Source organism: Triticum aestivum, chromosome 5D (assembly GCF_018294505.1).
Source record: "Triticum aestivum cultivar Chinese Spring chromosome 5D, IWGSC CS RefSeq v2.1, whole genome shotgun sequence".
NCBI lineage: Eukaryota > Viridiplantae > Streptophyta > Magnoliopsida > Poales > Poaceae > Triticum > Triticum aestivum.
In genome coordinates this window covers 26,815,330-26,838,566 of record NC_057808.1, presented here as the reverse complement: position 1 = coordinate 26,838,566, position 23,237 = coordinate 26,815,330, and the positions used below count along the sequence as shown (strand labels likewise).

At 48.2% G+C, this 23,237-nt stretch overlaps 1 long non-coding RNA gene across 1 annotated transcript; it reads right to left on the bottom strand.

Moving 5' to 3' along the window:
* Positions 1–8,919: 8,919 nt before the first annotated feature.
* Positions 8,920–10,761, bottom strand: LOC123124158 (uncharacterized). The gene is made up of 3 exons (XR_006461001.1): positions 9,548–10,761; positions 9,212–9,445; positions 8,920–9,125 (listed from the first exon to the last, which is right to left on the bottom strand). It is a non-coding gene; the product is annotated as an uncharacterized lncRNA (long non-coding RNA).
* Between the last annotated feature and the right edge of the window lie 12,476 nt (positions 10,762–23,237).

Genomic DNA, 23,237 nt, shown 5'->3' with positions numbered 1-23,237 from the left:
CAAATGTATATGCCTTGGTGTCAATCCAGTCCTTTAAGATTACATGTGTGAGAGACCAAAAGAAGGACAAAAAATGGTGAGCAATGTTTAGCAAAGGCTATAAGTTGAATGTCCAGCATGAGAACTAATACGGCAAGAATAGATGCCAAAACTGGAATTCTTAAGGCATAGGTGATCAGCGAGAGAAAACCGATCCTGCTCCATCGGTGGGATGTTGAGATGACGACCAATACACTTGCGGTATGCAGCAATTCTTCGAGATTAAGAAGCATGTACACCGATCTTTTTTCTTCAAAAGTCTTGGAACGGCTTCACAATTTTCATTCATAAAGAAGAATGTTAGCTTGTCGGTATCATAAGTTGAACATGATGACAGAGATATCCCAATATGGAGATCAAAATGGGTTAAAACTACCGCGAGTGTCTGAAATTCCAAAGACGTTTGGCAAAAGTGAAACAGGGTTCACATCTACTGGATGCTAGAGTGTCTATTCTTACCTATGAAATACAATGTCCCTTCTGCAAGGAGAAAGTAAATAGTTCTTTGAATAGGATTGCTAAATATTGGATTGCTTGAAAGCCTAACTAAGAAAAATGTCTCTTAAATATTTCACATCTTCACAGAACTGAGAGAAAAACTATAACCGACCAAAAACAAACAGCTATTGTCCAATCCCTAGTTGGGTCATAAAGCACATGCTGCATCCTAAGATTAATCTAGGCAGACTGAATGTTCACTTGGCATAAAGTTAAATCATGATAGCAATATATTGATTCTACATAAGACATGGAGAAGTATGGCCACAAGCTAGCTCGAGCTAGTCGCATAGTAACATAATCAATTAAAAATGTAGTAGCGCATACCTGACACTTTCATTCAACTATGCCCATTCGTGATGCTTATCTACAAAGGACACAATCTCATCATAAGAAATCATTGCCCATACGACATAAAACCATCAAATGAAAATGTCCAAACATACATGATAAATTAATTTTAGACGAAGGGTACAGAATTTTCACATAAATCTAGCTAGTTATCCAAATCGTCATCAAAGCTGACTGAGAAAAAGGATATGGCAGATCAAGATGAGTGAGGTAATTGCTCCTTGAATCTGGTACATGAAAAAATTGAATGGGTAGGAAGCAAGAGTCTGTGGGTTGCGGATTAATAAACACATCATTAGATCTAGAATATTGAGCAGCTGGTAAGGGAGGAAGATGTATTCGTAGATGTTGTAGGCAATAAGCCTCGGTTAGGGTTTAGACACGGCGAGCGCGTGCGTGTGCGCAGTGGCCACGCCGGGCTCGGGCCGGAGCAGACTTCGGTGCATGCGTGCGCTCTCAAGTGTAGGTGTGCGTGTGTGCGTGAGTTAGCGCGTGTGTGCGCCGGTTAGTTAGCATAGGACCAGGGCGTCGGCCGCGTAGGGCGCGCGGAATGGCCGCGGCGATCGCGTCAGAGCGCGATGGGCGCGCGCGAGCTAGAGCGTGCGGGGTGTGGCGAGTGGGAGGTGGGTGAGTTGAGGCGCAGCACGGGCATGTCCGTGAGCGCGGGTACAAAACCCTCTCCCCCTCCTATGTGAGTCGCTGAGGAGATCGAGTTCGTGCTCGAGGAGAAATACAAAGAACCCGTTCGTGGGGGGGGGGGGGGGCGTTCGTGCTCCAGCAAACTCTCTGTGTTCTTCCTCCTCCTCTCTGGTCGTGTCTCCGGTGATCACTGTCGAGTGCTCGAGCCCGCTACGCCAACATTTGGTATCAGAGCGAGGTGAGGGAGCGAGCTGATGGAGATCGCCGGCGATGGCTCTGGTTCCACAAGGCGGAGGCAGGGCGGGCAGATCGGTGTCCATGGGGATGCCGGTGCTCGCGCCGGATGGCTACACCGTGTGGGCGATCAAGGCACAAGCGATCCTTGATGCCCACACGCTGTGGGAGGCGGTGGCGCCGGCGGCCGACGCGGCGGTGAACGCCAAAAAAGTGCAAGACAGCGAGGGCAATGCTCCTGTCGGGGCTGCCGGAGGACGTGCTGCTCTCGGTGGTGACGAAAGCCACCGGCAGAGAGGTATGGGACTCTCTGAAGGTGCGCTTCGTCGGTGCCGAGCGGGTGCGCGCGGCGAGCTGGATCGGCTCAAGATGGAGGACGGCGAGTCCCTGGACGCGTACGCCGGACAGCTTGCGGGCATGGCGGCGCGGTTCGCGGGCCTGGGCGAGACGCTGGGCGAGACGGAGCTGGTGAAGAAGCTCCTGGACACCGTGCCGGACCGCCTCTTCCCCATCGTCGCCGGCACCTAGCAGTTCTGCGCCCTGGAGGAGTTGACGTACGATGAGGCGCTCGGGCGGCTGCGCGCATTCAATGAGCGGGTGCGGCGTCGCGGGCAGAGCAGCGGCGAGAGGGCGGACGGGCAGCTCCTGTACACGGCGGCGCAGTGGCGAGCGCGAGAGCGGCGTCAAGGGGGAGCTCGGGACGACGACGCGCGCAACGTGGCGACGCGAGATGGCGGCAACAAGCGTGGCCGCTGCTACAAGTGTGGCGAGCGCGGCCACTTCAAGCGCGATTGCCCGGAGCTGCGCAAGGCGGCGGCGGTGGAGCGTGCGCTGCTGGTCGACGGCGACGTCGAGGACGTGGTTTGCTCTGAGCCTCGGCTTAGGAGGTGAAATGTAGGCAATAAGCCTCGGCTAGGGTTTAGACACGGCGAGCGCGTGCGTGCGTGCAGTGGCCGCGTCCGGCTCGGGCCGGAGCAGACTTGGGTGCGTGAGTGCGCTCCCAAGTGTAGGTGTGCGTGTGTGCGTGAGTTAGCGCGTGTGTGCGCGGGTTAGTTAGCGTAGGACCAGGGCGTGGGCCGCGTAGGGCGCGCGGAATGGCCGCGGCGATCGCGTCAGAGCGCGATGGGCGCGCGCGAGCTAGAGCGTGCGGGGCGTGGCGAGTGGGAGGTGGGTGAGTTGAGGCGCAGCACGGGCATGTCCGTGAGCGCGGGTACAAAACCCTCTCCCCCTTGTGTGAGTCGCTGAGGAGATCGAGTTCGTGCTCGAGGAGAAATACAAAGAACCCGTTCGTGCGGGGGGCGTTCGTGTGCCGGCAAACTCTCTGTGTTCTTCCTCCTCCTCTCTGGTCGTGTCGCCGGTGATCACCGTCGAGCCGCTGCGCCAACAGATGTATACACTGGTAGAAAATGGGCCTTTAGTCCCGGTTCGCAAAGGCCTTTAGTCCCGGCTGTGCAACCGGAACTAAATATGCGCGACTAAAGACCCCCCCTTTAGTCGCGCCTCTTACGAACCGCGACTAAAGGCCCGTCCACGTGGGCGCCAGGGGTCCGTCGGGGCGGAGGACCTTTAGTCCCGGTTCTCGTGGCTAACCGGGACTAAAGGCCTCCTCCGCAGGTTTAGGGTTTTAGCCCCCCTAAACCTGGTTTTTTTGCGAATTTTTTTAATTTTTTTATTTTCAAATTTCTGAATTATTTTAACCTCTAATCTCTAATCACCACCCCTCATCACTGCTCAATTTATCCTCTAATCTCTAATCACCCCTCATCATTCCAAATCATCTAACTTCCCGGACGGTCACCCATCCTCTCACTACTCCAGCCTGAGCACGCTTAACTTCCGGGTTCTATTCTCCCTCGTTTCCAAGTCTGCACTTGTTGTTTTCCTGACAATAGTAGGATGTCAATTCTATTAACCCTCAGGAATTTAGCTTGAGCATGAAGTGACACATTTCACTGTTTGAGTTTGAAACTATTGTTTTAAAAAACAATAATTATTTAGTAACACTAATATTTCTGGAATAATTAGTTTGACCATTGTTTGACCACTGTTTGACCACAGTTTGACCAGATTTGACCAAAATTTAAAAAAAACTGAAATAATTATTTAGTAACACTAATATTCTAGAATAATTAGTTTGACCATTGTTTGACCACAATTTGAAATTTTTTGAATTTTTTTGCCTCTCCAGATCTTAAAAGCCCCGTATCTTTTTTCTGTTAGGTTTTTGAGGATTTTGAAAATGTTTGACGAGGTTCCCCCTGTTAAATTCGGATGTAACTTTTCGAGTAGATGATTTTTCATATAAAAAACTTTTTCATCCGAGCTCGTATGCAAAAGTTATGCCCATTTTAAGAAATTACAGAGAGATTTTGCAAATAAAGTCGAAATTCATATTTGTTAATTTTCCTAACAACTAGACCACATATCACATGAGAAACTTATTTTATTTTATTTTTTTGACATTTCCATCATTTTCTTTTGGTTTTTCTAAAACTGAAAAGGCGGTCGGGGGGGGGGGAGAGTTTGATGGGCCCTTTAGTACCGGTTGGTCTGGCCAACCGCGACTAAAGGACTAACCTTTAGTCCCGGTTGGTCTGGCCAACCGTGACTAAAGGCCTTCGGGTCAACCTGAGGACCTTTAGTCCCGGTTGGCCAGGCCAACCGAGACTAAAGCCCCTCCCGTCCGCCAGCTGTCGACCGAGCGCGCTGGGCCCAGATAGTTGGTCGCGGGTCTCCTCCCGAACCGCGACTAAAGACCCCTTTGGTCGCGGTTCGATTATTTTGGGGACTAATGGGGGCGTATGGAAGCCTCTTTTTCTACTAGTGATATCGGCCGCCTTGGCGAGGGCTCCATATTTGTGTTGTGCTAAAAAAAAGGACAAACATGGGCGGAAGCCCTGACCAGCAATGAATCAAATCGGACCTGTCCTTCAGGCCTTGGAGGTGACTTACGTGTAGAGCTGAACTACAACTCCAGCTTGCGCTCAAAGATGTTGATGATCCTATAGATGATGCCCTTGTGCTTGAAGTTCCACCCATACTCCAGATCGATTGCCTTGCGCACCTGCCCTTGCCCCGCCATCGCCGCCGTAGCCACCGGTTCTGCTGCCGACAGCGGCCGCAAACCCTAGAGGCGGCTGATTTCTCCTGCGTTCGTCGCCGCATGGGTGTCGTTTGAGGAGAGGGAGATGGGGAAAGGGAGAGACGGGGCGGCCAGCTTAATGAGTAGAGGGGATTCCGTCGCACGTTTCAGTTGGAGGAAGTTTCGCTTCCGCTTCCACTTCTGCGGGTCGACGAAGGAGGAGTCAACCAGAGGGGCATGGAGATGGGGAAATCAGCTCCGGATCTGAGCCATACATGGCTAAACAAACGACTGAAAATAATTGGGGTGACGTGGACGCACCAGAAGGCAGGAAAATCAGGTAGTGGGGGCTCCTATTTAGATATAGTAGATGAGCCGGCTGTCCAAGGAAAGTGCTCATGCGCCACGTCCCTCGCTATTGCGTCCAACGCGCACGGCAGCCGGAGCACCGCCCTGTTGCGTGCGGCGTCCAGAGGCGGCATGATGCGCATGGCAACTAATGCCGACGGCGACGTGCGGCGCTCGCGTGGCTCCTGATGCGCGTGGTGGCGGCAGCACGGCGCGATGCGCTCACCTGACGCCTGATGCACGCAGCGGAAGAAGCACCACCATGAGGCGAGTTGCATGAGCGACATCGCGAAGAGCCGAAGACGGCGGCGCTCGGACCTGATGAGTGGCAGTCGGCGCGCATGGCGGCGGAGGGAGCGCCATCCTAAGTCGCGGTGCAGCGGGAAGAAACACAGGTCTGTGGCGCACAACAGCGGGAGTACAGCCCGAGGATGCGCACGGCGCCGCATGCACGACCTGAGGCACTCGGCGACAGCAGAACCACTCTGAGGCGCACGTCTGCAGGAACAGCACGCTAATGTGCGTGGCCGGATGGCTAAATGCGCGATTTTCAGGCAAGTTCTATCAAGTTTGTAATTCCTTGCTCAGTGTGATTAATCTATTGCGGATTATCAAATCGATTCATGTAATCAGATCCAACCATGCTACTGATACCAAATGTTAGATTTAAATACTGAGATTATGCAATTGCAAATGGGATCTTGTCTAATTCACATGAACACGTTTTGATCTCATGCGGAACTTAAGTGCAGCAGGATCATACCTTCTTGTGGAGATGCCATATTGGTAGAGGAAGTATGGTGCGAAGTTGATGAAAAATTTGAGCAGTGTAGTCGGTCACAACTTCAACACCTCGTCGGAGTAAGGGAAGGATCTTCAGGGCAATTAGCGACACCTCCAGATTCGTTTGTGGTGCTCGCTCTCCCAGATGCTCCGCCGCTGCAGAGCTCCGGCCGCCCCGCAGCGCCTGCTTTACTGGTGTTCTTCTGCCTCCTGCGTCGCGCCTGCTCTACTCCGTCGCCCAGCGTCGACTATGTTGCGGCCGCTTCGTCGGCAGTACCGTTGGTACGACGACCCTCGGAAGGTCGCCGCGGCGACGGCGATCGGCTTGAGCTCCGCGGTGATGGCCACATGCGACCGCGAGGTCGTGCCCTGCACCAACCGCTCCCACCTGGTCGTCCTGTCGCACCAGGAGGAGCGCGACCTCGGCGAGTCCCTCTTCGCCGAGGAGATGGCCAAGCACAGGCATAAGACGGTCGACCCATGCCATCCGGATAGCGTCCGCGTCCGTCGCATCGCCGAGAGAATCATCCACGCGGCCAACCGTGGCCTGGGCATCTACGACAGCCGTGACGCCCCCATGCTCCGTGTTACTCGGAAAGGAAACAAGCCGTGGGCACCGCAGCCACACACGAGGCACCTCCATGGCCTCAACGGCAGCTAGGAGCTGGTCCTGGCCACACATGATAAAGCCACTGTAGGGTCCGCGCCCGGTGGCAAGATTGTAGTCTTCACCGGACTGCTCGACTGCTTTAAGACCGATGGCGAGATCGCCTTCGCACTTGCATATGAGGTACGTACCGTAGGGTTTAAGGCTATGTAATACGCGTAGTACAATGCTGGGCTAATGTGTTTCTAGCTAGCAATAGGATTCAATCTAACGACGTACGTTGTTGTCGCTCATTTTTGCTTAGGTTGGGCACCTGATTGCAAGGCACCAGGCGGATATCATGAGTAGATTGTGGTTACCCGCATTCCTGCGTAGGAGCTTCTTACATCGGTATGTATAATAACCGCTTCACTTTTTTTTTCTCCTAGATGTCACATTAATTTTTCGTATTGATGATTTAATACATAGTGATATGTTTGGTAAACGTTTGATCTGTTGCCAATCCTTCTTTTCATGTGAAATATTCTCTCTATTTTTATTTACTTCGCATATTACTTTGCCTTGGGTCAAACTTTTTAAACATTGACCAATTTTATAATACCATATATATTATTACTATGAAATTTTAGATTGTTTTCGATAAATTTGGTCAAACGCTATAAAGTTTGACTTAGATCAGCTAATATGCGGAGTAAATAAAAACAAACGGAGTATAAATTTATTATATTTTGTGATTAAAATTTAATTAGATTGAAAAATGTCATATTTTATCTAAAAAATAAAAATATTATGGTTGTGTGCATGACCGCATGCACCGGCGGAGGTTCTTCCCCTCTTTTCGATTTTTTTGTTGTAAAACTTAAAAGCTGCAATGTGTAGTCATGTCCTTTGTTCTCTAGGTAAATTTGTTGAAATCCGTGATATGCAAAAATACGGAGATGGGGAGGCAGATTATGTGAAACTTGAAATTGTTTCTTTTCTCACTAAGGGGTAGAGCTAAAGAATTGTTACAATTTTATTTATCTAAAAGAAAAATTGTTTCTTGGAATAAGTGTAAGGAACTTTTTATTGGAAAGTGTTATCCTCTTGCTATTACAACTTAGAGATGCTATCATGATCTTTAAGCAAAGTGATAATGATCATTTAGCACAATTCTGAGAAAGAATGAAAAGTGATAATGATCATTCCAGTTTTAGCCTAATACATTTTTGAGGTTCCCTTTGACCATGCGTTAGAACAGTACTATATCACATGTGTGTTCCACAAAGCATATCGTTAGATTCATATTTGAAAAGAGTTTCTAATGATATAGTTTTTATATCATACATTTCATGTATTGTTAATCTTGTCAATGGTCAAACGGAACCTTGAAAACCGTATTAGACCCTATATATATGGATAGAGGGAGTATCATTTTATTTTGAAAATTGGTCGTCCTGATTACTGAGTAATTAAGCCGACCCTCACCACATGGAACTTTGTGAGTTCAGCCTTAACTAGTATGGTAACGATCACCCCCCCCCCCCCTCTCATGGGAACTCTTTTGCAGAATGAAATTGCTTATTTTGTTTAATATCAAGCACATGCAAGTATCTCATGTTAATTAGAATCTCTTCATGATTGTCTCTTATGTATGTAGTATGGAGATAGAGGCAGATCGCATTGGAACCTTACTACTTGGTGCTGCTGGTTTCCATCCATGCAATGCCCTTGCATTCATTGGGAAGGCAACCGAGATTGTAGGAGATCATACTCTACGGAAAGAGATCCTAGAAGCTGATCATCCTCACCCCAAGAGAAGATTGTGGCATTTATCAGACGCCAATACATTGGAGGAAGCGCTGGAACTGTACAGAGAAGCTACTGCCATGGATAAAGTAACTCAAAAATATTTCGTCAACCCTACAATGTAAAGTTATACCGTTCAGGGTGAATTCCACAAAAAGTTTGGCAAATGGTATTTTACATTTAAAAAGGGAAATTTACGGTGCATTATATATAGTACACAAAGGGGGTGTATTATCTGGGTGATCCAACGGTTGAAGCGATTTGTGTCGTCTAAAAGCCCAAGAGCATCATTGTCCAATAAAAAAATTCGGCCCAACTGTAATTATATGATATCTATTAGTGTGTTTGTATTTGAATTTGGGTTAGCGGTCCCTCGTCTCCATACGCCGGGTTGACCTCACTCGCTGTCAGACTCCCTCCTCCCCCTCTCACACCGCATAATCCACCTCCCAGGCATGTCCCCTCGGGTTCTGCGACGCCAAATTCACATACTCCACATAGGCAGTTGAATTCTTGCATTGCATGAATTTTCTTAGAATTCTTCCAACTCTTTCCATACCAGATGCCAAAGACATCTCCCAATTGTATTAATTTTAGAAGTTATATCCCTCGGTGAGAGTATTTAAGCATGTTCTGATAGATTCGCACATACTAGTTTCTGTTGTCCATGTTGAATAGGCATATAATGATTTTCGGAGAGCACAAAACCGAGAATTCTTTGCTGGCTGAACATGTGGAACGGAATTGTCATGTGACCTGGTAAAGAATTTCAAAATTAGAAATATAGAGGACAGGATTTACAAACTCGTGACAGAAAATTTGTAGGAAGGTAGAGGATTTACATATGAGTTGCCGGTGCATGTTTGCTCGTCGGCATCATTTTTTTCATCTATTGGCATAGAAGATGACAAGCGTTAATTACCTGTAGTGGAATCATCTGAAGCATTAGTATGCACTGATTGAGGTGATTGTGGTGAAGGCATAGAGTGAAACTGAGCAATATCAAGGGAGGAACATCGGACAGAACATCAAGTGAATCAAATGAGACATTGGTAGAATGAAGACTGATGTGTCATCTGAAATAATGTTAACAGGGGAGTAAATAACAGAAAGAACCGTCATAGAAACAGGGCACGAAAGAAAGATACATATGACACAAATCACACGAAAGTATGTACCCTTCAAATTCTTGTGAAACTCTGTTGTAGTCAGCAGTGTCATTAGGATCAGGTTCCCCCTCATGTTCATCATCTATCGGCTGTGAGCAGATATGAGTATAATTTACATTCTCTTGACAACCGAAAAAAGTAAGCAAAATAAGTGAGAAAGAAAACTAAAATTTTAGAAAAATCCAATTGGTGATCAACATTTGTAGAAATGACTGGAATAGAAGTCTGTACCGAGAAAAAAGTTGAGACAATCTATTATATTCGTTACTGACTGGCAGAGGTATATCAGACGAAGTTGGACTGGGAGGCATACTCATATTAGAGAGCGAAGACATTTGGTCTAAACTAGAATCAGTATCACAATCAGCACTAAGTTTAGAATGCATAAAATTTTGAAAGCTACAGTACATGATGACATTAAGAACTAGTTAAGTAACACGAACGAAACTTAAATGCAACAAGTTTTAGATAACATAACTTGAGGATGCAGAAATAAACTACTTATATGGAAGGAAAATATTTCAGAATCACCTAGTATGTTGATGTTGTATTCAGAATAAACTCACATATCCATTGGCACTGAATCGAGAGAAGGCACAGATTCAGATTCCTGAATCTGTGGGTCTGTAAAAAAAAGTTTGTTGTGAAAGACAACCATATTCCCCAGTTGCCGATTCAGAATCGTGTGATGATTGAATGTTAGTAACATCAAAGTAGTCCGCACAAAGTGAGATAGTAAACAAGACTTTGCATCAGATAACCTGAGGTCTGCAAATCTGTATCGATAAAATGGCAGATAGAAAGATAGGAGTGACCTATGTGACTAAGTAAGAATAGTAGTAGAAGAGAAGAAGTAACACAATAAATTACCTGTCGAATTGCAACTTTAATCCATTAAACTCCTCTCGAAAAGATCCCATATTGATAGTGCACAGAATACCCACAGTAGGTGAAGCAGCAAAGCAAAGAAATTACATGAATGTGAAGGGAATAGAAAGAATCGGATGAGAGAAGATGAAACAACAGTGGCGATGTACAGGAGAAAAAGAGTTCTTCCAGATTAAAAATGTAGGACAGGAGTAAGGAGATGAACAGGAAGCGAAGAAGTAAACATATAAGGTCCATCCGTAGTCAAAGAAGGGATAATAAAAATAGTACATACCACGTATCTGTACACGACCGACATGAATACTCGACCGTATTCTGATGTATATCAACTACCAGTGGGTTTCACAATTTTCCAGTACACACAAGTGCATGAATCACGACGCGAACGGTCGCACTTACTGGGTCGTGCAAGTGTGTGCCTCCGCTCTTGCGCGCCCCTGCGCATTTTCGCGCACTCTCACTCACTCCACAGTCTCCTCTCTCTCATATGTGTGTGGCTACAACTTGACCTTTAATGGGGTGTGGGTATATGAACTACTCCCTCCGTCCCATAATATAAGAACGTTTTTGACACTAGATGTTCTTATATTATGGGACAGAGGTAGTAGAAGGGTAGGGCGCACTTTGCTGCGCCGTTGGTGTTGTTGGATTTCTTAAAAAAAAAAACTCACTTTATTTCCAAATATGAGGTGTATTGTTTTTTTTGAAAAATCAAACCTTTTAGGTTTGTTCAAATTTGTAGAGAAATATATCAAATCGATAATGTCTAATCTGTATGATTAGATTCATCATGAAATGAATTTTCATACTTTTTATAATATTGTCGATATTTTTTGCTCTGAACTTGGTCAAAGTTAAAGAATTTTGACTTTCGAAAAAACTAATACCCCTTAAATTTTGAAACTGGTGAAATATTTAGTTTGGCGGGTAGGGAGATGATGGAGTGTATTTCATTTTTATTTATAAAATGCGGCGATTGATGGGTATTTCGTGGTGTGGTTTTGTGTTATCCGCAAACTAACGTAAATTTATGTCGGGAAATTTCTGCGTTGATGGCTGCATGTACTATATTGGTGCTATAATATCACATGTTGTCACTTCTTTTTTCTAGGCAATTGGAGGGTGCATGGGATTGAGATGTTTTGTAGGCTGGCTGCTACCGATTGATTTGAAAAATTGTTGACCCGATCAAAATCGTAAACCCAATCCACAATTGAAAACCTCAATTGAATGAAAAAGATTCAAAATTAGGAAACATAGTGAATTAAAAGAATTAAATAGGAGAGCTCCTTGAGAAATTGTTGACCCTGTCAAAATCGGGTGACCCAATTATAAATCGAAGACCTTAATAGATTGTGAGGCCTTAAAAATGACGAAGCACTAGTAGAACCCTCGTGTATTGCCACGGGTGATTTTTTTTTATTACACCTATGAATAAAATGCATATTAAATTTCACACATATAGATTTTTATCTGATTGCGCATATAATGTATATCATATTTCATATATGCGCATATGCAATCTACATTTTTATCAATAAATCAGTCAACATCTTCTTCTTTCTCCACCAACTATCTCCACAACCCCGGTCCATGTTCGCCACCTCATGAGGATGGAGTAAAAAAATTACTCCACTAACCGTTATAAGGGATCGGTCAGGTGCAGTTTAGAGGAGAAAAAGGCCAAATATACTCCCTTATGGCCGGATAAGGGATCGGTTAGAAATGCCCTAAGAGCCCCATGTGTGCAAACTGCAGTCGAATTACTCACCTCTTCAAGTAAATTTAACTTATATGGCACCATGCACCACTTTTCTCTCCTTGCAGCCTCCGTGTGAATTGCAAGATAAAGTTTCCCCTTCTCAAGCTCATCCACTTGGTATGTGCTGCACTCATACAGTATATGCCCGAGCTGCTCGAACGTAGCCCGTTGTATATCTTACCAGCATGATGCTCCATAGCTAAGTTGGCTTTATAGAGAGGTCTACCCTGAAATGTAGATGAACCAAATTAGTAACTGGCTTAGTATTACACATTTACTCGAAAATATCAAATAAGTCTTGCTATTCGTGTCCGCTTCTCCTCATAGTTCTCCTCTGCTTCCCTGTCAAACTGAAGTCTCATGTACTTCTTCACAACATATGCATTGGACAGAACATAATTCGTCAGCATAATGCACCGGCCTCCACCACCTGTGTCATGGGGTATATTCGAACGGTCGCGCCGGGCCCAGACGACGCCACGGCACCTGTGTGCCACCGGTGTAGTCGAAGGGCATCACCAAGCATAGAACTCCACAGAGCACACCCCAAACATCACAAAACCGGGGGATGAAGACAACGCCATCAAGATGGAGAACGACGGGAAGCGTCGCCGCTGTCTCGGCCAGCAGCAGGCCGACCAAGGATTTCTCCCCATCCCCGGTCACATCCGCCACGCGACTAGCCACAAAGCAGCCGCCAATAGCGCAGGGTAGCGCTGGAATGGACGGCCCCAGATCCAGGTGAATCCCACCGGCGGAGCAACACAGGCTGGCACCCTTGACGCCGAGGGCACCAGCGAGGACCACCGGTGCAGCGCCCCCCGGGGGAAACTAGGAGGTGGAGGGCTCCAGAGACAGGAGTCACGACGCCACCTTCGTTTGGTGAGCGCACGGAGGAGCACGACGACGACAAAACGGGCGGCAACAGAGGTGGGAAGGCGCGGAAGTTTGATCCGCGGGGAAGGTGTGACGTCCGGCAGACCTCGACGACGGCGGACGGATGAGGGCGGGAGGCGGCGGAGGCCGGCGCAAGGCGCGGAGCAGGGGAGACGGGGCGCAGCATCGAGCCCAGCAGGCTACAGCCGGTGCAGCCGCCGCCGAGGCAGCCACGAGGCCTGGCCACGGGAGCCACCCCGTGGGCGCTGGATGCCCGCAGCCGCGGCACGCCGGCCGGATCTGGAAGGAGGGCGCCGGCCGACGCCGGGGAAGCGGAGCAGAGGGAGCACGAGGCCAGATCTGGAGCCCCGACGCGGGTGAGGGAAGGGGCAGCAGGACCCAGAGAACGACGCTGGATGGATCCTGCCGCCGCCAGCCTTCGCGGGGCTTTGCCCGGCGTCGTTTTGCCGGCGGCGGCGAGGCGCGGTGGCCGGAGAAGAGGCTGTGGCGGTGCTTGGCGGGGGTGCCCGCCCGAGTCGCCTCAGAGAGACGACGCGGGGGAGGCGTGGTTCCTGATGCCCAGTCAAATTAGTTAGTGCCAGACTACTCACTTACAAGGACCGCAAAGCCAAATCCCTAATCGAGCGCAGCCAGCTCCCTGCTCCGCCGCCGCTACCATTGGGGGAAAACGGATCGAGCGGTGCGGCTGTTACGAAAACTAGGTGATACCCCGCGCGTTGCTGCGGTAAAGTATGCTATAATTTTTTTTTAAAATTAAATAACACGTAAATATATATTGTAAAAATGAATAGCTCAATGTTAGATGGCAGCAACGAAGATAAATTAGCCACCCTACAGAGCTCCTTAAATGGCAACGATGGTACGCCACTATTGTTTGGTTCTAACGTTAGTGTGCAATGCCAAATACCAATACGATCTATCAATGAGTTACTACACTGCCAGCTGTACAATATGGTGAAATGTCAAATGTATATGCCTTGGTGTCAATCCAGTCCTTTAAGATTACATGTGTGAGAGACCAAAAGAAGGACAAAAAATGGTGAGCAATGTTTAGCAAAGGCTATAAGTTGAATGTCCAGCATGAGAACTAATACGGCAAGAATAGATGCCAAAACTGGAATTCTTAAGGCATAGGTGATCAGCGAGAGAAAACCGATCCTGCTCCATCGGTGGGATGTTGAGATGACGACCAATACACTTGCGGTATGCAGCAATTCTTCGAGATTAAGAAGCATGTACACCGATCTTTTTTCTTCAAAAGTCTTGGAACGGCTTCACAATTTTCATTCATAAAGAAGAATGTTAGCTTGTCGGTATCATAAGTTGAACATGATGACAGAGATATCCCAATATGGAGATCAAAATGGGTTAAAACTACCGCGAGTGTCTGAAATTCCAAAGACGTTTGGCAAAAGTGAAACAGGGTTCACATCTACTGGATGCTAGAGTGTCTATTCTTACCTATGAAATACAATGTCCCTTCTGCAAGGAGAAAGTAAATAGTTCTTTGAATAGGATTGCTAAATATTGGATTGCTTGAAAGCCTAACTAAGAAAAATGTCTCTTAAATATTTCACATCTTCACAGAACTGAGAGAAAAACTATAACCGACCAAAAACAAACAGCTATTGTCCAATCCCTAGTTGGGTCATAAAGCACATGCTGCATCCTAAGATTAATCTAGGCAGACTGAATGTTCACTTGGCATAAAGTTAAATCATGATAGCAATATATTGATTCTACATAAGACATGGAGAAGTATGGCCACAAGCTAGCTCGAGCTAGTCGCATAGTAACATAATCAATTAAAAAATGTAGTAGCGCATACCTGACACTTTCATTCAACTATGCCCATTCGTGATGCTTATCTACAAAGGACACAATCTCATCATAAGAAATCATTGCCCATACGACATAAAACCATCAAATGAAAATGTCCAAACATACATGATAAATTAATTTTAGACGAAGGGTACAGAATTTTCACATAAATCTAGCTAGTTATCCAAATCGTCATCAAAGCTGACTGAGAAAAAGGATATGGCAGATCAAGATGAGTGAGGTAATTGCTCCTTGAATCTGGTACATGAAAAAATTGAATGGGTAGGAAGCAAGAGTCTGTGGGTTGCGGATTAATAAACACATCATTAGATCTAGAATATTGAGCAGCTGGTAAGGGAGGAAGATGTATTCGTAGATGTTGTAGGCAATAAGCCTCGGTTAGGGTTTAGACACGGCGAGCGCGTGCGTGTGCGCAGTGGCCGCGCCGGGCTCGGGCCGGAGCAGACTTCGGTGCATGCGTGCGCTCTCAAGTGTAGGTGTGCGTGTGTGCGTGAGTTAGCGCGTGTGTGCGCCGGTTAGTTAGCATAGGACCAGGGCGTCGGCCGCGTAGGGCGCGCGGAATGGCCGCGGCGATCGCGTCAGAGCGCGATGGGCGCGCGCGAGCTAGAGCGTGCGGGGTGTGGCGAGTGGGAGGTGGGTGAGTTGAGGCGCAGCACGGGCATGTCCGTGAGCGCGGGTACAAAACCCTCTCCCCCTCCTATGTGAGTCGCTGAGGAGATCGAGTTCGTGCTCGAGGAGAAATACAAAGAACCCGTTCGTGGGGGGGGGGGGCGTTCGTGCTCCAGCAAACTCTCTGTGTTCTTCCTCCTCCTCTCTGGTCGTGTCTCCGGTGATCACTGTCGAGTGCTCGAGCCCGCTACGCCAACATTTGGTATCAGAGCGAGGTGAGGGAGCGAGCTGATGGAGATCGCCGGCGATGGCTCTGGTTCCACAAGGCGGAGGCAGGGCGGGCAGATCGGTGTCCATGGGGATGCCGGTGCTCGCGCCGGATGGCTACACCGTGTGGGCGATCAAGGCACAAGCGATCCTTGATGCCCACACGCTGTGGGAGGCGGTGGCGCCGGCGGCCGACGCGGCGGTGAACGCCAAAAAAGTGCAAGACAGCGAGGGCAATGCTCCTGTCGGGGCTGCCGGAGGACGTGCTGCTCTCGGTGGTGACGAAAGCCACCGGCAGAGAGGTATGGGACTCTCTGAAGGTGCGCTTCGTCGGTGCCGAGCGGGTGCGCGCGGCGAGCTGGATCGGCTCAAGATGGAGGACGGCGAGTCCCTGGACGCGTACGCCGGACAGCTTGTGGGCATGGCGGCGCGGTTCGCGGGCCTGGGCGAGACGCTGGGCGAGACGGAGCTGGTGAAGAAGCTCCTGGACACCGTGCCGGACCGCCTCTTCCCCATCGTCGCCGGCACCTAGCAGTTCTGCGCCCTGGAGGAGTTGACGTACGATGAGGCGCTCGGGCGGCTGCGCGCATTCAATGAGCGGGTGCGGCGTCGCGGGCAGAGCAGCGGCGAGAGGGCGGACGGGCAGCTCCTGTACACGGCGGCGCAGTGGCGAGCGCGAGAGCGGCGTCAAGGGGGAGCTCGGGACGACGACGCGCGCAACGTGGTGACGCGAGATGGCGGCAACAAGCGTGGCCGCTGCTACAAGTGTGGCGAGCGCGGCCACTTCAAGCGCGATTGCCCGGAGCTGCGCAAGGCGGCGGCGGTGGAGCGTGCGCTGCTGGTCGACGGCGACGTCGAGGACGTGGTTTGCTCTGAGCCTCGGCTTAGGAGGTGAAATGTAGGCAATAAGCCTCGGCTAGGGTTTAGACACGGCGAGCGCGTGCGTGCGTGCAGTGGCCGCGTCCGGCTCGGGCCGGAGCAGACTTGGGTGCGTGAGTGCGCTCCCAAGTGTAGGTGTGCGTGTGTGCGTGAGTTAGCGCGTGTGTGCGCGGGTTAGTTAGCGTAGGACCAGGGGCGTGGGCCGCGTAGGGCGCGCGGAATGGCCGCGGCGATCGCGTCAGAGCGCGATGGGCGCGCGCGAGCTAGAGCGTGCGGGGCGTGGCGAGTGGGAGGTGGGTGAGTTGAGGCGCAGCACGGGCATGTCCGTGAGCGCGGGTACAAAACCCTCTCCCCCTTGTGTGAGTCGCTGAGGAGATCGAGTTCGTGCTCGAGGAGAAATACAAAGAACCCGTTCGTGCGGGGGGCGTTCGTGTGCCGGCAAACTCTCTGTGTTCTTCCTCCTCCTCTCTGGTCGTGTCGCCGGTGATCACCGTCGAGCCGCTGCGCCAACAGATGTATACACTGGTAGAAAATGGGCCTTTAGTCCCGGTTCGCAAAGGCCTTTAGTCCCGGCTGTGCAACCGGAACTAAATATGCGCGACTAAAGACCCCCCTTTAGTCGCGCCTCTTACGAACCGCGACTAAAGGCCCGTCCACGTGGGCGCCAGGGGTCCGTCGGGGCGGAGGACCTTTAGTCCCGGTTCTCGTGGCTAACCGGGACTAAAGGCCTCCTCCGCAGGTTTAGGGTTTTAGCCCCCCTAAACCTGGTTTTTTTGCGAATTTTTTTAATTTTCTTTTATTTTCAAATTTCTGAATTATTTTAACCTCTAATCTCTAATCACCACCCCTCATCACTGCTCAATTTATCCTCTAATCTCTAATCACCCCTCATCATTCCAAATCATCTAACTTCCCGGACGGTCACCCATCCTCTCACTACTCCAGCCTGAGCACGCTTAACTTCCGGGTTCTATTCTCCCTCGTTTCCAAGTCTGCACTTGTTGTTTTTCTAACAATAGTAGGATGTCAATTCTATTAACCCTCAGGAATTTAGCTTGAGCATGAAGTGACACATTTCACTGTTTGAGTTTGAAACTATTGTTTTAAAAAACAATAATTATTTAGTAACACTAATATTTCTGGAATAATTAGTTTGACCATTGTTTGACCACTGTTTGACCATAGTTTGACCAGATTTGACCAAAATTTAAAAAAACTGAAATAATTATTTAGTAACACTAATATTCTAGAATAATTAGTTTGACCATTGTTTGACCACAATTTGAAATTTTTTGAATTTTTTTGCCTCTCCAGATCTTAAAAGCCCCGTATCTTTTTTCTGTTAGGTTTTTGAGGATTTTGAAAATGTTTGACGAGGTTCCCCCTGTTAAATTCGGATGTAACTTTTCGAGTAGATGATTTTTCATATAAAAAACTTTTTCATCCGAGCTCGTATGCAAAAGTTATGCCCATTTTAAGAAATTACAGAGAGATTTTGCAAATAAAGTCGAAATTCATATTTGTTAATTTTCCTAACAACTAGACCACATATCACATGAGAAACTTATTTTATTTTATTTTTTTGACATTTCCATCATTTTCTTTTGGTTTTTCTAAAACTGAAAAGGCGGTCGGGGGGGGGGGGGGGGGGGAGAGTTTGATGGGCCCTTTAGTACCGGTTGGTCTGGCCAACCGCGACTAAAGGACTAACTTTTAGTCCCGGTTGGTCTGGCCAACCGTGACTAAAGGCCTTCGGGTCAACCTGAGGACCTTTAGTCCCGGTTGGCCAGGCCAACCGAGACTAAAGCCCCTCCCGTCCGCCAGCTGTCGACCGAGCGCGCTGGGCCCAGATAGTTGGTCGCGGGTCTCCTCCCGAACCGCGACTAAAGACCCCTTTGGTCGCGGTTCGATTATTTTGGGGACTAATGGGGGCGTATGGAAGCCTCTTTTTCTACTAGTGATATCGGCCGCCTTGGCGAGGGCTCCATATTTGTGTTGTGCTAAAAAAAAGGACAAACATGGGCGGAAGCCCTGACCAGCAATGAATCAAATCGGACCTGTCCTTCAGGCCTTGGAGGTGACTTACGTGTAGAGCTGAACTACAACTCCAGCTTGCGCTCAAAGATGTTGATGATCCTATAGATGATGCCCTTGTGCTTGAAGTTCCACCCATACTCCAGATCGATTGCCTTGCGCACCTGCCCTTGCCCCGCCATCGCCGCCGTAGCCACCGGTTCTGCTGCCGACAGCGGCCGCAAACCCTAGAGGCGGCTGATTTCTCCTGCGTTCGTCGCCGCATGGGTGTCGTTTGAGGAGAGGGAGATGGGGAAAGGGAGAGACGGGGCGGCCAGCTTAATGAGTAGAGGGGATTCCGTCGCACGTTTCAGTTGGAGGAAGTTTCGCTTCCGCTTCCACTTCTGCGGGTCGACGAAGGAGGAGTCAACCAGAGGGGCATGGAGATGGGGAAATCAGCTCCGGATCTGAGCCATACATGGCTAAACAAACGACTGAAAATAATTGGGGTGACGTGGACGCACCAGAAGGCAGGAAAATCAGGTAGTGGGGGCTCCTATTTAGATATAGTAGATGAGCCGGCTGTCCAAGGAAAGTGCTCATGCGCCACGTCCCTCGCTATTGCGTCCAACGCGCACGGCAGCCGGAGCACCGCCCTGTTGCGTGCGGCGTCCAGAGGCGGCATGATGCGCATGGCAACTAATGCCGACGGCGACGTGCGGCGCTCGCGTGGCTCCTGATGCGCGTGGTGGCGGCAGCACGGCGCGATGCGCTCACCTGACGCCTGATGCACGCAGCGGAAGAAGCACCACCATGAGGCGAGTTGCATGAGCGACATCGCGAAGAGCCGAAGACGGCGGCGCTCGGACCTGATGAGTGGCAGTCGGCGCGCATGGCGGCGGAGGGAGCGCCATCCTAAGTCGCGGTGCAGCGGGAAGAAACACAGGTCTGTGGCGCACAACAGCGGGAGTACAGCCCGAGGATGCGCACGGCGCCGCATGCACGACCTGAGGCACTCGGCGACAGCAGAACCACTCTGAGGCGCACGTCTGCAGGAACAGCACGCTAATGTGCGTGGCCGGATGGCTAAATGCGCGATTTTCAGGCAAGTTCTATCAAGTTTGTAATTCCTTGCTCAGTGTGATTAATCTATTGCGGATTATCAAATCGATTCATGTAATCAGATCCAACCATGCTACTGATACCAAATGTTAGATTTAAATACTGAGATTATGCAATTGCAAATGGGATCTTGTCTAATTCACATGAACACGTTTTGATCTCATGCGGAACTTAAGTGCAGCAGGATCATACCTTCTTGTGGAGATGCCATATTGGTAGAGGAAGTATGGTGCGAAGTTGATGAAAAATTTGAGCAGTGTAGTCGGTCACAACTTCAACACCTCGTCGGAGTAAGGGAAGGATCTTCAGGGCAATTAGCGACACCTCCAGATTCGTTTGTGGTGCTCGCTCTCCCAGATGCTCCGCCGCTGCAGAGCTCCGGCCGCCCCGCAGCGCCTGCTTTACTGGTGTTCTTCTGCCTCCTGCGTCGCGCCTGCTCTACTCCGTCGCCCAGCGTCGACTATGTTGCGGCCGCTTCGTCGGCAGTACCGTTGGTACGACGACCCTCGGAAGGTCGCCGCGGCGACGGCGATCGGCTTGAGCTCCGCGGTGATGGCCACATGCGACCGCGAGGTCGTGCCCTGCACCAACCGCTCCCACCTGGTCGTCCTGTCGCACCAGGAGGAGCGCGACCTCGGCGAGTCCCTCTTCGCCGAGGAGATGGCCAAGCACAGGCATAAGACGGTCGACCCATGCCATCCGGATAGCGTCCGCGTCCGTCGCATCGCCGAGAGAATCATCCACGCGGCCAACCGTGGCCTGGGCATCTACGACAGCCGTGACGCCCCCATGCTCCGTGTTACTCGGAAAGGAAACAAGCCGTGGGCACCGCAGCCACACACGAGGCACCTCCATGGCCTCAACGGCAGCTAGGAGCTGGTCCTGGCCACACATGATAAAGCCACTGTAGGGTCCGCGCCCGGTGGCAAGATTGTAGTCTTCACCGGACTGCTCGACTGCTTTAAGACCGATGGCGAGATCGCCTTCGCACTTGCATATGAGGTACGTACCGTAGGGTTTAAGGCTATGTAATACGCGTAGTACAATGCTGGGCTAATGTGTTTCTAGCTAGCAATAGGATTCAATCTAACGACGTACGTTGTTGTCGCTCATTTTTGCTTAGGTTGGGCACCTGATTGCAAGGCACCAGGCGGATATCATGAGTAGATTGTGGTTACCCGCATTCCTGCGTAGGAGCTTCTTACATCGGTATGTATAATAACCGCTTCACTTTTTTTTTCTCCTAGATGTCACATTAATTTTTCGTATTGATGATTTAATACATAGTGATATGTTTGGTAAACGTTTGATCTGTTGCCAATCCTTCTTTTCATGTGAAATATTCTCTCTATTTTTATTTACTTCGCATATTACTTTGCCTTGGGTCAAACTTTTTAAACATTGACCAATTTTATAATACCATATATATTATTACTATGAAATTTTAGATTGTTTTCGATAAATTTGGTCAAACGCTATAAAGTTTGACTTAGATCAGCTAATATGCGGAGTAAATAAAAACAAACGGAGTATAAATTTATTATATTTTGTGATTAAAATTTAATTAGATTGAAAAATGTCATATTTTATCTAAAAAATAAAAATATTATGGTTGTGTGCATGACCGCATGCACCGGCGGAGGTTCTTCCCCTCTTTTCGATTTTTTTGTTGTAAAACTTAAAAGCTGCAATGTGTAGTCATGTCCTTTGTTCTCTAGGTAAATTTGTTGAAATCCGTGATATGCAAAAATACGGAGATGGGGAGGCAGATTATGTGAAACTTGAAATTGTTTCTTTTCTCACTAAGGGGTAGAGCTAAAGAATTGTTACAATTTTATTTATCTAAAAGAAAAATTGTTTCTTGGAATAAGTGTAAGGAACTTTTTATTGGAAAGTGTTATCCTCTTGCTATTACAACTTAGAGATGCTATCATGATCTTTAAGCAAAGTGATAATGATCATTTAGCACAATTCTGAGAAAGAATGAAAAGTGATAATGATCATTCCAGTTTTAGCCTAATACATTTTTGAGGTTCCCTTTGACCATGCGTTAGAACAGTACTATATCACATGTGTGTTCCACAAAGCATATCGTTAGATTCATATTTGAAAAGAGTTTCTAATGATATAGTTTTTATATCATACATTTCATGTATTGTTAATCTTGTCAATGGTCAAACGGAACCTTGAAAACCGTATTAGACCCTATATATATGGATAGAGGGAGTATCATTTTATTTTGAAAATTGGTCGTCCTGATTACTGAGTAATTAAGCCGACCCTCACCACATGGAACTTTGTGAGTTCAGCCTTAACTAGTATGGTAACGATCACCCCCCCCCCCCCCTCTCATGGGAACTCTTTTGCAGAATGAAATTGCTTATTTTGTTTAATATCAAGCACATGCAAGTATCTCATGTTAATTAGAATCTCTTCATGATTGTCTCTTATGTATGTAGTATGGAGATAGAGGCAGATCGCATTGGAACCTTACTACTTGGTGCTGCTGGTTTCCATCCATGCAATGCCCTTGCATTCATTGGGAAGGCAACCGAGATTGTAGGAGATCATACTCTACGGAAAGAGTGAACGAAATATGCCCTAGAGGCAATAATAAAGTTATTATTTATTTCCTTATATCATGATAAATGTTTATTATTCATGCTAGAATTGTATTAACCGGAAACATAATACTTGTGTGAATACATAGACAAACAGAGTGTCACTAGTATGCCTCTACTTGACTAGCTCGTTGATCAAAGATGGTTATGTTTCCTAGCCATTGACATGAGTTGTCATTTGATTAACGGGATCACATCATTAGGAGAATGATGTGATTGACTTGACCCATTCCGTTAGCTTAGCACACGATCGTTTAGTATTCTGCTATTGCTTTCTTCATGACTTATACATGTTCCTATGACTATGAGATTATGCAATTCCCGTTTACCGGAGGAACACTTTGTGTGCTACCAAACGTCACAACGTAAATGGGTGATTATAAAGGTGCTCTACAGGTGTCTCCGAAGGTACTTGTTGGGTTGGCGTATTTCGAGATTAGGATTTGTCACTCCTATTGTCGGAGAGGTATCTCTGGGCCCACTCGGTAATGCACATCACTTAAGCCTTGCAAGCATTGCAACTAATGAGTTAGTTGCGGGATGATGTATTACAGAACGAGTAAAGAGACTTGCCGGTAACGAGATTGAACTTGGTATTGAGATACCGACGATCGAATCTCGGGCAAGTAACATACCGATGACAAAGGGAACAACGTATGTTGTTATGCAGTCTGACCGATAAAGATCTTCGTAGAATATGTGGGAGCCAATATAAGCATCCAGGTTCTGCTATTGGTTATTGGCCGGAGACGTGTCTCGGTCATGTCTACATAGTTCTCGAACCCGTAGGGTCCGCACG